The sequence below is a fragment of the Polypterus senegalus genome, chromosome 11 (assembly GCF_016835505.1).
Source record: "Polypterus senegalus isolate Bchr_013 chromosome 11, ASM1683550v1, whole genome shotgun sequence".
Taxonomy (NCBI): domain Eukaryota; kingdom Metazoa; phylum Chordata; class Cladistia; order Polypteriformes; family Polypteridae; genus Polypterus; species Polypterus senegalus.
The window spans coordinates 80,155,807-80,168,429 of NC_053164.1; the positions used below are offsets into that span (position 1 = coordinate 80,155,807).

Sequence of the window (12,623 nt, forward strand, 5' to 3'; positions counted from 1 at the left end):
CTCCCAGGCGTTTCTATTGTAACTGTGAACAACAAAGAAATATATTCATAGGGTGGTATCTGTCATTCACTTTTACCACTAATCCAGTGATGTCTTCGAATGCCAGTATTTATTGTTTTATAGAATGGTTTTCCCTTCCAACAGGTCATGTCTATTTTTAACAAAAGTAAAGTGTTCTCCGCACAAAAAATACACAGTTTATCCATCATGACTACAGTCTTAGTATCAGTGTGGATGACATTTACAAGAGCGCCATTGCTCTTTGCTATATAAATCACCACCCCTACTCTAAGCTCCATCTATATGAAACATTGGATTGGTTTAGAAATGTCACACTCAGTAAATCATTTTGGAAGGAATTGTTCTCAATTGTTCTCACCCACATTTAAGCAAAATTCAGTCACTGTGTTCTCCATAAATATAATATATACACCAGACCACACAAGTCTAATCTCCCACTTATCTGTTCTATAGAAAGTTTCACTTAGTTACTAATAACCAGATGTCTTTCTGTCTGGCTTCAGAGCACAACACAGCTGTTATGGTGAGTATCAGACCAGTCTGACGGAGTCACTGGGGATTTCAAACTATATGAGTCACAGTTACAGGAATGCACCATGGCTGCACTCAACTCACTAAGATTATTTAAATGTAGGCTACAGCTGAAAACTGCTGGAAAAGTTGTGTAGTGTGAAGGGCTTTAGTGCCAGACACACAAGGAGTCTCTCAAAGTTCTGCCCTTGGTCATCTGCTTTTCTGTATTTACATTATTCCATATTACTCATAGTCTTGCGATAAGTTATCATTTTTATGTGGGTGACACTCAGATTTATTTCAGTGCTAAAAGCAGATGTTCATCAGAGATCTCAAACTCATGACTAGATTGATAATATGACCACATATTTTTCTATTTTGTACCTACTAGGAAATCCATTCCCGGACTCCGGATTCTCGGACATTTTTCATTCCCAGGAATTACAGCAGTTTCATTCCCAGGAATGAAAAATGTCCGAAACTGGGAACGGCCAAGCTCACATATATAGCGTGTAAAAGTGTAAAAATCGATCAAGAAATAACAGAGTTATAGTTGAAAATAATTAAGTGGCATGTTTTTTGCCCCACGGTGTAGTGTGTTGCCGATTAGTTCAGTCAACAACAAACCAACAGCAGCAATCTCCAGGCTTCCACTAAGACTGAGCACAGTGGACTGGGAGGAGTCTGCACTCTGCAGCTCAAGAATGTCCGGGATGGGGCAGACTTCATTGACGTCTGTCAGACAACTGCTTTGAAAAGCAACTTGAAATTGCAATGTGTCAGTCTGTTGCATCCGCATTATCTGTGCCAAGAAACTTGCCATCACAGAATGATGCATCAGTAAAAGCTGAAATGGCGGTGTTTCAGAGCAACACCAAGCGTGGGTGTTGTTTAGAACAAGTGTATCAGTATCTGATGACTGTGCCGCCTACTTCAGTGGAGGCAGAGCGTGCTTTCTCAGCAGCTGGCATATTCTGCACGAAGGTGTGCTCTCGCATGGCCGACCACACACTGGACGCATTGTGCTTTCAATGCTCTTATTATCGCAACTAACTAGATCAGGGGAGCCCAATACGTCAATCGTGATCGACCAGTAGATCAGAAAGGTAGTGCAGGTAGATCACGTTGCATTCAAAATTTTTTTTTTTTTAAAATGTTAGTCTATCATATATCATCCCTATGGCATTTGCAACTTGATTGACATACAGGGCGACCAGTCTGAGATCTCTTTTCTTCTAACACACTGGTCATCCCACATGCACCCATACAATCAGATTGTGATTCAGACTACAAATGACATGAATGTAATTACCCCAATCTACATGCTGTCAAATAAACAAACCACACGCCATGGCGCAACGTAAAGAGGCTTCGACGCTGACGTCCGAGGTTCGATCCACGAGAGGGGGTGCAGTGAGTGTGTTCGCCTGAGTCAGGCGGCCTGACAAGCCCAGAATTAGAGCGAAACATGTGTTGCGTACTCTGTGCATTATCTGACAGTAAAACTATGCAATATATATATATATATATATATATATACAAACACACAGTATAGGCCAAAAGTTTGGACACACCTCCTCATTCAATGTGTTTTCTTTATTTTCATGACCATTTACAGCACTCCATCACTCTCCTTCTTGGTCAAATAGCTCTTACACAGCCTGGAGGTGTGTTTGGGGTCATTGTCCTATTGAAAAATAAATGATCGTCCAACTAACCTGACTTCTGCACAACACAACTGCTGGTCCCAACCCCATTGATAAAGCAAGAAATTCAACTAAATAACCCTGATAAGGTAAACTTGTGAAGTGAAAACCATTTCAGGTGACTACCTGTTGAAGCTCATTGAGAGAATGCCAAGAGTGTGCAAAGCAGTATTCAGAGCAAAGGGTGACTATTTTGAAGAAACTAGAATATAAAACATGTTTTCAGTTATTTCACCTTTTTTTGTTAAGTACATAAGTACATAACTCCACATGTGTTCATTCATAGTTTTGATGCCTTCAGTGAGAATCTACCAATGTAAATGGTCACGAAAATAAAGAAAACACATTGAATGAGGAGGTGTGTCCAAACTTTTGGCCTGTACTGTATATATATAGCATTTTTAATGTAGGTAGATCATTTCGACCTGGTCATTTTAAAAGTAGCTCGCAAGCAGATAAAGTGTGGGCACCCCTGAACTAGATACATGTACTTAAATGACAGCATGAACTGCTTGTAGATAAGGTTAGTCTACTATTGGTGTCAACATATTGCAGTAGTTTTATTAAAAAAAAGTGTGGGTCGTTCTAAAACCGTTCACATGTGAGATGCCCGTGCACTGTGTCATCCCCGGGAGCCCGGAATTCCCGGGAATAACATGCAGGATTCCCGAATTCCCGGGAATGAATTCCCTAGTACCTTCCTTCTTACCCAACTGACATAAGTCACAATAAGAAAGATTCTTACATAACCAGTGTTCACTTGTTTCTCTCCTTTTCTGGGGCGGAGATGCTCGTCCATGAATTCATCATATCCAATATTAACTTATGAATCTCACTATTCCCCTCTGTTCTTGAACTCTTCTTCTAATCAGTAATCAGGCTCCTGTTGGAACAAAATTCTGCTGCAAGTGTCCTAATTGAGACCTGCAGCAGCTAGCATATAAAACGTGTTCTGTTCAGTCTTGAGCCTTGTACCTTATAGGATTGAACACAAAATTCTGTTGCGGACCTATAAAGCTTTAAATGGCCCTGCATCAGACTACATTAGTCAGTTCCTGCAGCAATACAGTCCTGCCCGGTAATTCTTTTCCACTGACCCTAATAACCTTGCTGTGCCCCAAACTAACTCTACTGGTGATACAGATTTCAGCTCTACTGCACCCAGACTTTGTGCTGGTCTCTCTAACGTAATTATATCTGCTGGCACAATTCATTCTTTTACAAAGCAACCTAAAACAGATATGTCCAGGAAGACATTAAACTGACATTCTTACTCAGTCTCTCATTTAACAATCTCTGTCCAAGTGCTGTTGAATTTATACTGTATCACAGACTATTTGATTTGTTAATTGTCTTCTACCATTTTCTATTTTATTCTTGTGTATTGTTTCTTCCTCTGATTCAGTGTAGGCCTTTTAGCTGGGTATCAATCTATGCATTTATTAATTACTCATTTATGGTTATTATTTTACTTGTTTATTTCAATAGCCTTTTAAGCTATAATTGTCATGGCACTTAGCTAATGAAGGAATATGGGTGCAGATCACTTAATCTGACTCCAATTCATTAATTATATTTAAAGATGTACTGTAAGTTATGAACTGATTATAAGTTACAGTTATATTTAAGATTTACCTACTATCAATTACAATGCTTTAGGTTATATACCTGTTCTGTATTGGTAGAGTAATATATTACCCCACTTTCCCCTTTGGTATTATTAAGATGTAGCCTTTGTCAGAATGTCTCAAATCTCACAGACTTACCACTGTTTATAAGGCATTGTACCATATAACTTCTCCCCACCTTCCCTTCTACAGCTGTAACCTCAGGCAATTAGGTGTAGTAAAAGACAAGCAGGAGTTAAGTAACACTTTAAATAATGTAATATTGATAATATACATAAATAATAACAATATGCAAAGTACATTTGAATATTGGCAACCATACAACCTGATAAATGGTGATGTGTAGTTTCAGGTGGCACACAGACTTGTTAGTTACTCAAAATATCTCTAGTTAAGGCATCATTTTTGGTCAGCTTTCTTCAGAACAGGCCACATGCCTGTCTCAATATGGCTGCTGAGCTGTGCTCTTCATTGTGTTGTCCTTTTCAGTTAATGGTTTGAGATGATCTTTCATCAGTTTGGTAAGAGAGAGAGAGCTGGGTAAAGCAGGCAAATTTATACTTTTTCTGTCCAACCCCTAGAGCCAATAGGGCATCGTGGTACTTACAGGCTTTTGATAGAAGACAGTTCCAAACAGCCATACTTCAGACTAATGGGGGGACAGAATAACTTCATACCTGGCCTCCAAACCATATGTTAAGGTAAAGCTGGGCAGTTAGGCAGCCTGGCTTTCCTGTGGGTGTTGACTGTGAGACTTTAGCAGAGAAATACTGGTCAAACTTGTTTGAGGCACTTCCCCCAAACCAGTCGTAAAATTACAAAGAGATTCATTCCTAAAAGGGGGTAAGGGGTTCTTAAACCATCAAACTATTGCTGTTATTATCTGTAGTGTATCACTAATATTACATTTCTTTGTCTAAGTTACAAAAAAGACTTACAAAATATTTATCAACTTGTATGCAAAATTTCACATCACAACAATACCCTTAGAAGGAAATTACCAATAGCTAATTTAAATGTACAGTAACCACAGAGACTAAGTGTTGTTTAACTAACGTGTGCTTAATTATGAAACCTCAGAAGCTTAGCATGTGTTACATGAATGATAGTTCATATGAAACCTCAGAAGCTAAGCATTATTCCTTAGCATGTGTTTCAAAATAAAATCTCAAAGGCTAGGCAGTTTAACTTAACATGTGTTTTGTTTAATTCAAAACTGACTATTAAAAGAATAGTTACCAATTATGAATATTCAGTATGTGAACCTCAGAGGCTGACTTCAAGCATGTGCCCACAGGGAAAAAAGGTTATACCTTTCTAACATTAGTACTACTCTCCACAGCAAATCAAAAATCAGATGTAGTTTGGGGCAATTAACAATTAATCAACAAACTCAAAATTATATACAGTAACAGAAATAATATAATTACGAAACTGCAGGATATTGTGAATAATGGCTAAGAATACAGACATGCGATCTGGGAGTTTGTCTTAAAACATTCCAAGTTGGCTATTGGGTTCTGTCTGTTTCTATTCCTTTATGCAGCCTGAGGCAAGTTAACAGAACAGTCTTGGAGCACCAACTAAGAAACAAATACTGTGATACAATTACATAAGCCTTCGCAGATCAATAGTTATCAGATGGAATGACGCATTACACTGACTCCTGTTAAGAGCAGCTGATGTAAAAGGCTCAAGTTTGATGTCAGAAACATTAAAACAGGTTTGTTGTGTAATCACATAGTTCTTGTCCCTGAGAAAGGTCCAAAGGCTAAACTGAACTTTGCCTTTTCTTCCAAGAAAGAGTTGGTTTCCTACGAGTCTTTCAGTAGATGATTATTTCAAAGGCTTTAATTTTTCCAGTCCCTTGTTGTGATTATTCTGAAGTCAGCAACATTTGTTATACCATCATATGGAACTGGTTCTCTCAATTTTTGATGTGTAGACAAGGTAACTGCTGATGTAATTCATAGGATAGGCATCTGCACTCATTATGGTGAGTTGATTATTAAAATATTCCCCTGTCCTCACTCGTTCCAATATCTTACACCAGAATTTTATGTTTCATTTGTTTGTTATATGGTGTTAAATGCTTTCTTTCTGGTCGCTAGCACTATTTACTGACTTTTTGTCTGTGCTTCTTTTTCTGTTATACCCTTTAAATATTTGTTAAGCATGTTTAGCATTCAAGAGTTGCTACATAAATAAAATGTTACAATACTTAAATAGATACATTTAAATTGAGGATGACAATCAATGCAATCTACAAATTTCAGCTCTATAATATTAAGCATGAGGAAAGGTACAATTATATTAAGAAATAAATGTGAACGATACTTGTAAAACCAGTTTTCTTCAAAGTTAATCTGATTAGACTGTCTGACTTATGCCAGTCATTTACACAGCTTACAGTGTTGTTACAGCAATTAAAGCAGGAATTACAGTAAGAATAATGCGATTATTCTTTTGAAAAAAATGCAATGAAACATGCAGCAAACATCTATAACAAGCTGATGCAGTTAATCTACTCTTCAGTTTTTTCCATTGTTGTTTATTTCTAATTTGCAAGTCAAAAACCCAGTTTATATAATAAAAAAAATGGAACGAAATAGTAAAAATGGTAATAATTTAACAGGATTGTCATTCTGTCAAAACATGGGAAAATGTATTGTTATATCTAAATGCAATAAGCAAAAATACCAACAATAGGTTTCAGTGTTCAAATGTACTGTACATTGACTTCTGTAAATCGCCTTGATTAAAACAGTCTGTTAAATGAAGAATAGAAAATCCTAATAATGCAGATAAATCTCAGGATTTGAATAGGAAACCTTTAAATATATTAGTCAAAAACATATACATACATTTATGTTTATGGTTTTAGCTGGGAACTAAGAGCATGGATTGTGAGACTCATTTTTAAAATAAGGTGAAACTTAAATTAGTTTTTGTCTCTGCTATTGATGCATTTAATTTGGCCTTGAAGGCCTTCACAGGAAAGCAGGCGACCTTAAAAATGATCTGAGTTCACCACACCCCAAATCACCCCCAAACCCCCACATTAGTCCAACATCAATGCCATTGCCCACCTCCCCCACCTCCTAATCGAAACCGCTTCTTACTCAAGGCACGGAACACAGCTGCCTGTCATATTGCATTTGAGATGACAGAGAGAAGAACCTTAGAAATGGCATCCCAGCAGAACCTCTAATCAACAGGATGAGTTTATTAATGAAAGTCATGATGTTACAATCTTTTCCTGGAGAAAAGAAAAATCCATTAAGATAAAACAGCAATATGCTATTTTGCCTTCCTTCTTTAAGAATAAAAACAAATAGGAAATTACTTTCAGAATAAAATAGCTCAGCTGTCTTTTCATAATGAGATGCATAATATAAACTATTTTCTCTGGTTTTAAAAAGGTTTCCTTGGAAACTGGGTAAACTATCAATCTATGGAATTTTAGCCGTATCCAGTTAATGCTGCTTTAAGAAGTGTCCTGTGTTGCTTTTCCTGGGGTTTAACTAAACTATAATTATTTTGCTAAATAATTGGTGGTATTATCAGAATACCAGAAACTCAAAACATTATAAAACAGTTAATTTAAGATATTTAAAATTGTACATTTATCTTTGTTTATTTAAAAAAATATAAATATACAATAGATGTATAACAGCTACAAGTTTGATAAGTTTGAAAGTAAAGACTAAAACCTCCTAGTTATCAAAAGAATTTACATTAAAATCAAGTATCCATTTCTCTAAAGTGGCATGTTTTGAGAGAGAGTATCCACAAACTGGTTTTGGTTCCTGTCTCGGTTCTAACTATTCACAAGTCTGTAATGCTCTAGGCACATCCAGAAAATGGATGATAGTTGGATATTTTTTCAAGAAATTCAGTAATATGTATAATTTTACTTATACTGTATTAGTGCATGATAAACTACATGACTCCTTAATTAATCTATTGTTGATGGTGTTGATTTCTGTCAATTGGTACAAAAAGCACATCACCAACACTAAAATATAAAAGAAGATCATAAAAGTAGTCAGTAAATGCCCAACAAAGACATGCACAAATTCAGAAAACACTTCATACTTACTAGTATGTCTGATTTCAAATAGTCAATGGAAAATTAAAACTTGAATTGAGGCTTTCAACATCATTTGATGAGCTACCGTACACAAAAACTACACTACATGTCCAAAATGAAATTCTGTTATCAGTATTCAGCATTAACGGAACATAAGTAGAATTGTGCTACAACTTTGAAAATTTTAAATTCTATTTCATTTTCACTATTACATTCCCATGAATGTTTTTATCCTATTCATTAAGGTAAATGTACATGTTTAGTTTCCTTTCCATTCATTTATCTATGTCTTAGTGCCCGAGTGCAATGCTGGAATCAACCCTAGAGAAGACATCGGTCCATCATTGAGTGTACTCACTAACCACTGGAAAAATCACACATACATTAACGCTTATTATACTATAGGTTTATTCTGTCATTATTGTGATGTGTACAAAGTAGTTGCACATGCTAATTAACAAAAAGTACATTGCCACTCTCTGTCACCATGATTAGTGAGTATAAAGTACAGCTAAATAGTTTTGCATTTTTCACAGATGGACAGTGAAATTATTTTTGTATAGGGCTCTACGCCAAGTGTCGGCTCATAAGCAAAAATACAATTACAAATTACAAAATGCAAACACAAATATACAGATTAGTTTAAACACATAGTAAGCACAACAACTTCAAAGTAATTAACACAAAAGAATTCTAATAATATATGTCCATTAATATTATTGTAATTTAGACTTTAGAAAGACTTTAAGGAATGAGTGAGGATAATGCATTGCTTCCTGGTTTATTCCAAAAAGGACAACAATCTACGACCATAGCCAAAATTTCAGGTAACATGTACTATACTGGTTATTTGCTTTATTTATGTATTTTAGTACATTAGAGTATGGCTTTTACTTGCCCATAGTAAATCAGGTGAATACTGCTTGTAATATAAATAACAGCCTATACAGTTCACAACAACATATAGTAAAGAAAAAATGTAAGAATTAGTAGTCTTTCAGTGTTAACTTGGATTTTGCTACCAAGGAAGGTCTCCTAAAGGAGCAGTGATAAAAGATCAATTCTCTGTTCTTGTCTACCCAAAAAATTCAAATGCATCCATGATAAAAAAAAAAAAATTCAGAACACTGCAGCACTTTCAAGTAGGTCCTGTACTAATGAACCTTTTCAGTGCTCTTTCTCATTCCTCTTGCTGTGTTTGTTCTGCTTCAACGCTGTCCACAACTACACATCAACAGAGGGTGTTCCCTTGACAGAAGCTTCTTTCTGAAAATGAGCTACCTAGGTCACAGAGGCTTAATGCCTGAGTTTGGCTTCTATATGGATTTGAAGATCACACTGTCTAAAAATAGACATGCAGAATGTAAGATTGGATTTGTTTTATGAAATCTTCAGACCTGGGTGATTGCTTTTTAAGAACAAAAACAGTAAGCCTTGTCATTGATGGGAGGTAAGCTTTTAACTTTCATAGAAAACACCACAGGAAAAATGGTAGTAACAAAGGAGGAAAATTAGACTCCATCACTGTCTTATCACAATCTTTTCTTCAACAAGAAATTGTTGATATATTGAATTCAATGCTTGTCTCACATTCATCTCTGAGATCCCCACACCTTATAAAGATTTGTAAAATGCACAGTCCTAACAGTCTTAGGACATCTGACAGTGTACCAGAATTGCACAGATGTGGTGCCTATTGATTAAATTAAAACAGTTACAGGTGCCTGGCAAGTTCCTTCACGGGTCAAGTATTTCTGTGCCAACTTAGCACCATTTCATCTTGATATTCTCATTTTCAGATCACCTTTGTTTTCTCCTCTCTGCTGCTCTGCAAGTGCCTGGCTTTGCTTCAGCACACATAACAATTTCTTGTTCTTGGACAGCTTGTGGTCCATCTGGAATTCAGAAAGCAGCAGGAACACCATTGCTGCATTCCAAACTGTAACTTAACCCACAGGGCAAAAGTATGACTCAGTGAATCTGAATTATTTTGTTTTAATCTTATATTAATTTCTCTTTAAATTTACAACACAATTAAACCAACATTTGCTTAATCAAAAAAGTAATGAATAGGGGCAATACTGAATATTACATTTTCCAGTGTGTGTGTTTTCAGTTTGAATCAAAGTTAGAAAAGCATAATTAACTGAAAACATGTATAAAAATAAAACAAAGCCTGGTTTCTGATAGCTAAGAGTCAAGTCTGTCATTTAGCCTACACTAACAAAACTATTTCTCAAAGTGATAGTTACTATAAAGTGCTTTTCATTACACAGCAATGAAAAATGCAGCAATAAGTAGCCAATATTAGCACAGAAAATAAAGTGCTATATTAACCAATGAATATTAAAATGAAAGTGTCATGTGAAATGAAGTAATAGAGACTGTTCTGTAGCCAAATGTAAGCTTATTTCGTAAAGATCATTTTTTTAAAAAATGTAGCAGCCAGAAAATTTGAATGAGGATCACATAACAATAAATAAGTGATAATAAGAAGCACAATAAGAGTATAAATATCTTTATAACCCAATGTGCAGTATTACACTGTACAATTGCATACTTTGTTGAAAATTATTCTTTTTTTAGCTGTTTAGAAAGAATTTTTAAAAACTGATAACCAAATAGATTACCAAATGAAAGAAACATAATTCAGGATTAATTAGCCAATAAAGTGAAAGTATTGTTATAAGACAGTTTTGTGCTGCTTATTTTTCAAGTTTACCATGCATCTCACTCCACTGCTGAGAAATAAAACTTGCAGCAAATTTGCATCAAAGTTTTCATTACCTTTGGACTATTGGTTAAAAAAGCCTAAGGCTGAGGTGTTCTGTGCTCAAAAAACTTTTGGCATACTCTCCTGTCTTATGAATCAGTTTGCCATCTTGTCTTCAAAAATTTTGCCTTTGCCATTATAGAAAGGCTACTGCCTTGTTGAAGATGTTCAAAACTAAGTCCTAACTCAACTGATTGAATCTTGAGTAAGCCAGCCTTTGTTTATTGATCATATATAGCAGTAATAATACAGGAAATAATTTTCTCAGCCCTCCAGGAATGTAGTCTTGTACCTGATGGAACAATACAGTGTATAGTTTCAGTAGTAGTAGCAATAATACAAATAAGAAGAAGCAGAACAATGCATTATATAGATTTTTTTTCCAGTGCTTAGGTTGCTTATGAGAAAGGCAAAAACATGGTCAAGTAAAGGGTGAGACAAGGTTTAAGTATTTTTGGTTATATTTTTGGGGATAGAAAAAAACATTTGTAGCTGATGATACAAAACTATGAGCCAATTCACAGGGAATGTATAACACCTTATAGAAAAAATCAAGCACAGAGCTACATGAGCATATTGCTCAAAACCCAAAAACGGGAGGAAAAAGTTGCAAGTCACTAAGCAACCAAGTGTATCAAAGTTTATAAACATGACAATTACAGTATGCATCCATAATTCAAGTTGAAATTGTTGGTGCTTCATTCAGAAAATCCTGTACATTTTCTGACTGTAGATATCACATAAAAGCATGAATATGACAATCTCTTGGAATTTTTTTTCAAGATGTACATGCTACATTAGCGGCCTGAACCCAGGAAAGAAATAAACAATTTAATTTCCATTATTTTGTTATGTAAGTTAGCAGAGATTAATTACATTTCTTTACTAGTCTTCAAATTGAAATGTAATGATTTTCATAATGGTTATATAAAAATGGATAATCAACAGTTTAAACCAAGGTTGTTTTTTCGGTTCAGTATCATTTAAATGATGTATTAGACTTATTGCTATGTATATGGCAGGCACTCAGGCATATAAAATATTATAAATAAAGAGATGAAAGAAAATAATTTCAGATAGCACAGAGCATCCTGCAGTTAGAGCAGCTTTCATTATTGTATCCTCATTTATTAAAAATAATTTTTGATCATCCATACTTTGAGTAAGGCAACAACTAAAATATCAGTTGCTGTCCCACTGCCTGTGCAGTGGTTGGGGAAATGATGGACCTTATCACATGCAGTACATTCTCCAAAAAATAGGATTTGTTATAGTAATCAAGCTCCATAAGGCTGCTTTTAAGAATTATTACTTCCCTTGGCTCAGGAGTGTAATTTTTTTGATAAGCAAGTAAAACAAAGTGAAGAAATTACCTCAAGGTTCATTTTCATTTATCAGAAAACATTTAAAGAAAAGTATCTTCTTTATAATAAATTCTATGTAGCTTGTATAATTATGAAAACAGCGACAAATATATACAAATTTTTAATTATTGTAAAATTATAATGAGGTACATTTCAAACAATTTTTTCTTGTCTTATTTTCTACCACCTGCTTTTCTATACATGTATTAACAACTTCTTCAATATAAAGAAATACACTGCAATTGTGCCCCTCTAAAAAGATTGTCACACTCACTTCATGTTTTATAAACGTATATCTCATGCCTGAAAATAACACCACTTTATACAGTAACATGACCAGAACAATTCACTCAATATCTACTTTCACCCACTAAAATTAACATGTTTTTGCAGTGCCTGCTTTCCATTTTCTTTTTATGATGCCATCTTTAAAATAAGATTGGTTGTCAGAGCTATCAAGGTTAACATTTTAACTAAGTCGGTTAAAAAACCCAAGACAAATCAGTAAATAAATACATTTTTCCA

At 35.1% G+C, this 12,623-nt stretch overlaps 2 protein-coding genes across 6 annotated transcripts in view; one reads left to right on the top strand and one right to left on the bottom strand.

The window, feature by feature from the left end:
* mrpl11 (mitochondrial ribosomal protein L11) overlaps positions 1–12,623 on the bottom strand; it is a 404,609-nt gene that overhangs the window by 301,957 nt on the left and 90,029 nt on the right. The gene's annotated exons all lie outside the window — the stretch shown is intronic.
* Positions 1–12,623, top strand: part of tmem265 (transmembrane protein 265) — a 51,452-nt gene that overhangs the window by 31,586 nt on the left and 7,243 nt on the right. The window contains exon 1 of one of the 5 annotated variants that reach the window (XM_039769141.1): positions 9,315–9,411. The exons of the other annotated variants lie outside the window; for them this stretch is intronic. The gene's annotated coding sequence lies outside the window, so the exon portion shown is untranslated. Of the gene's footprint in view, positions 1–9,314; positions 9,412–12,623 lie in introns of those variants that run through there. 5 annotated transcript variants of the gene reach the window in all.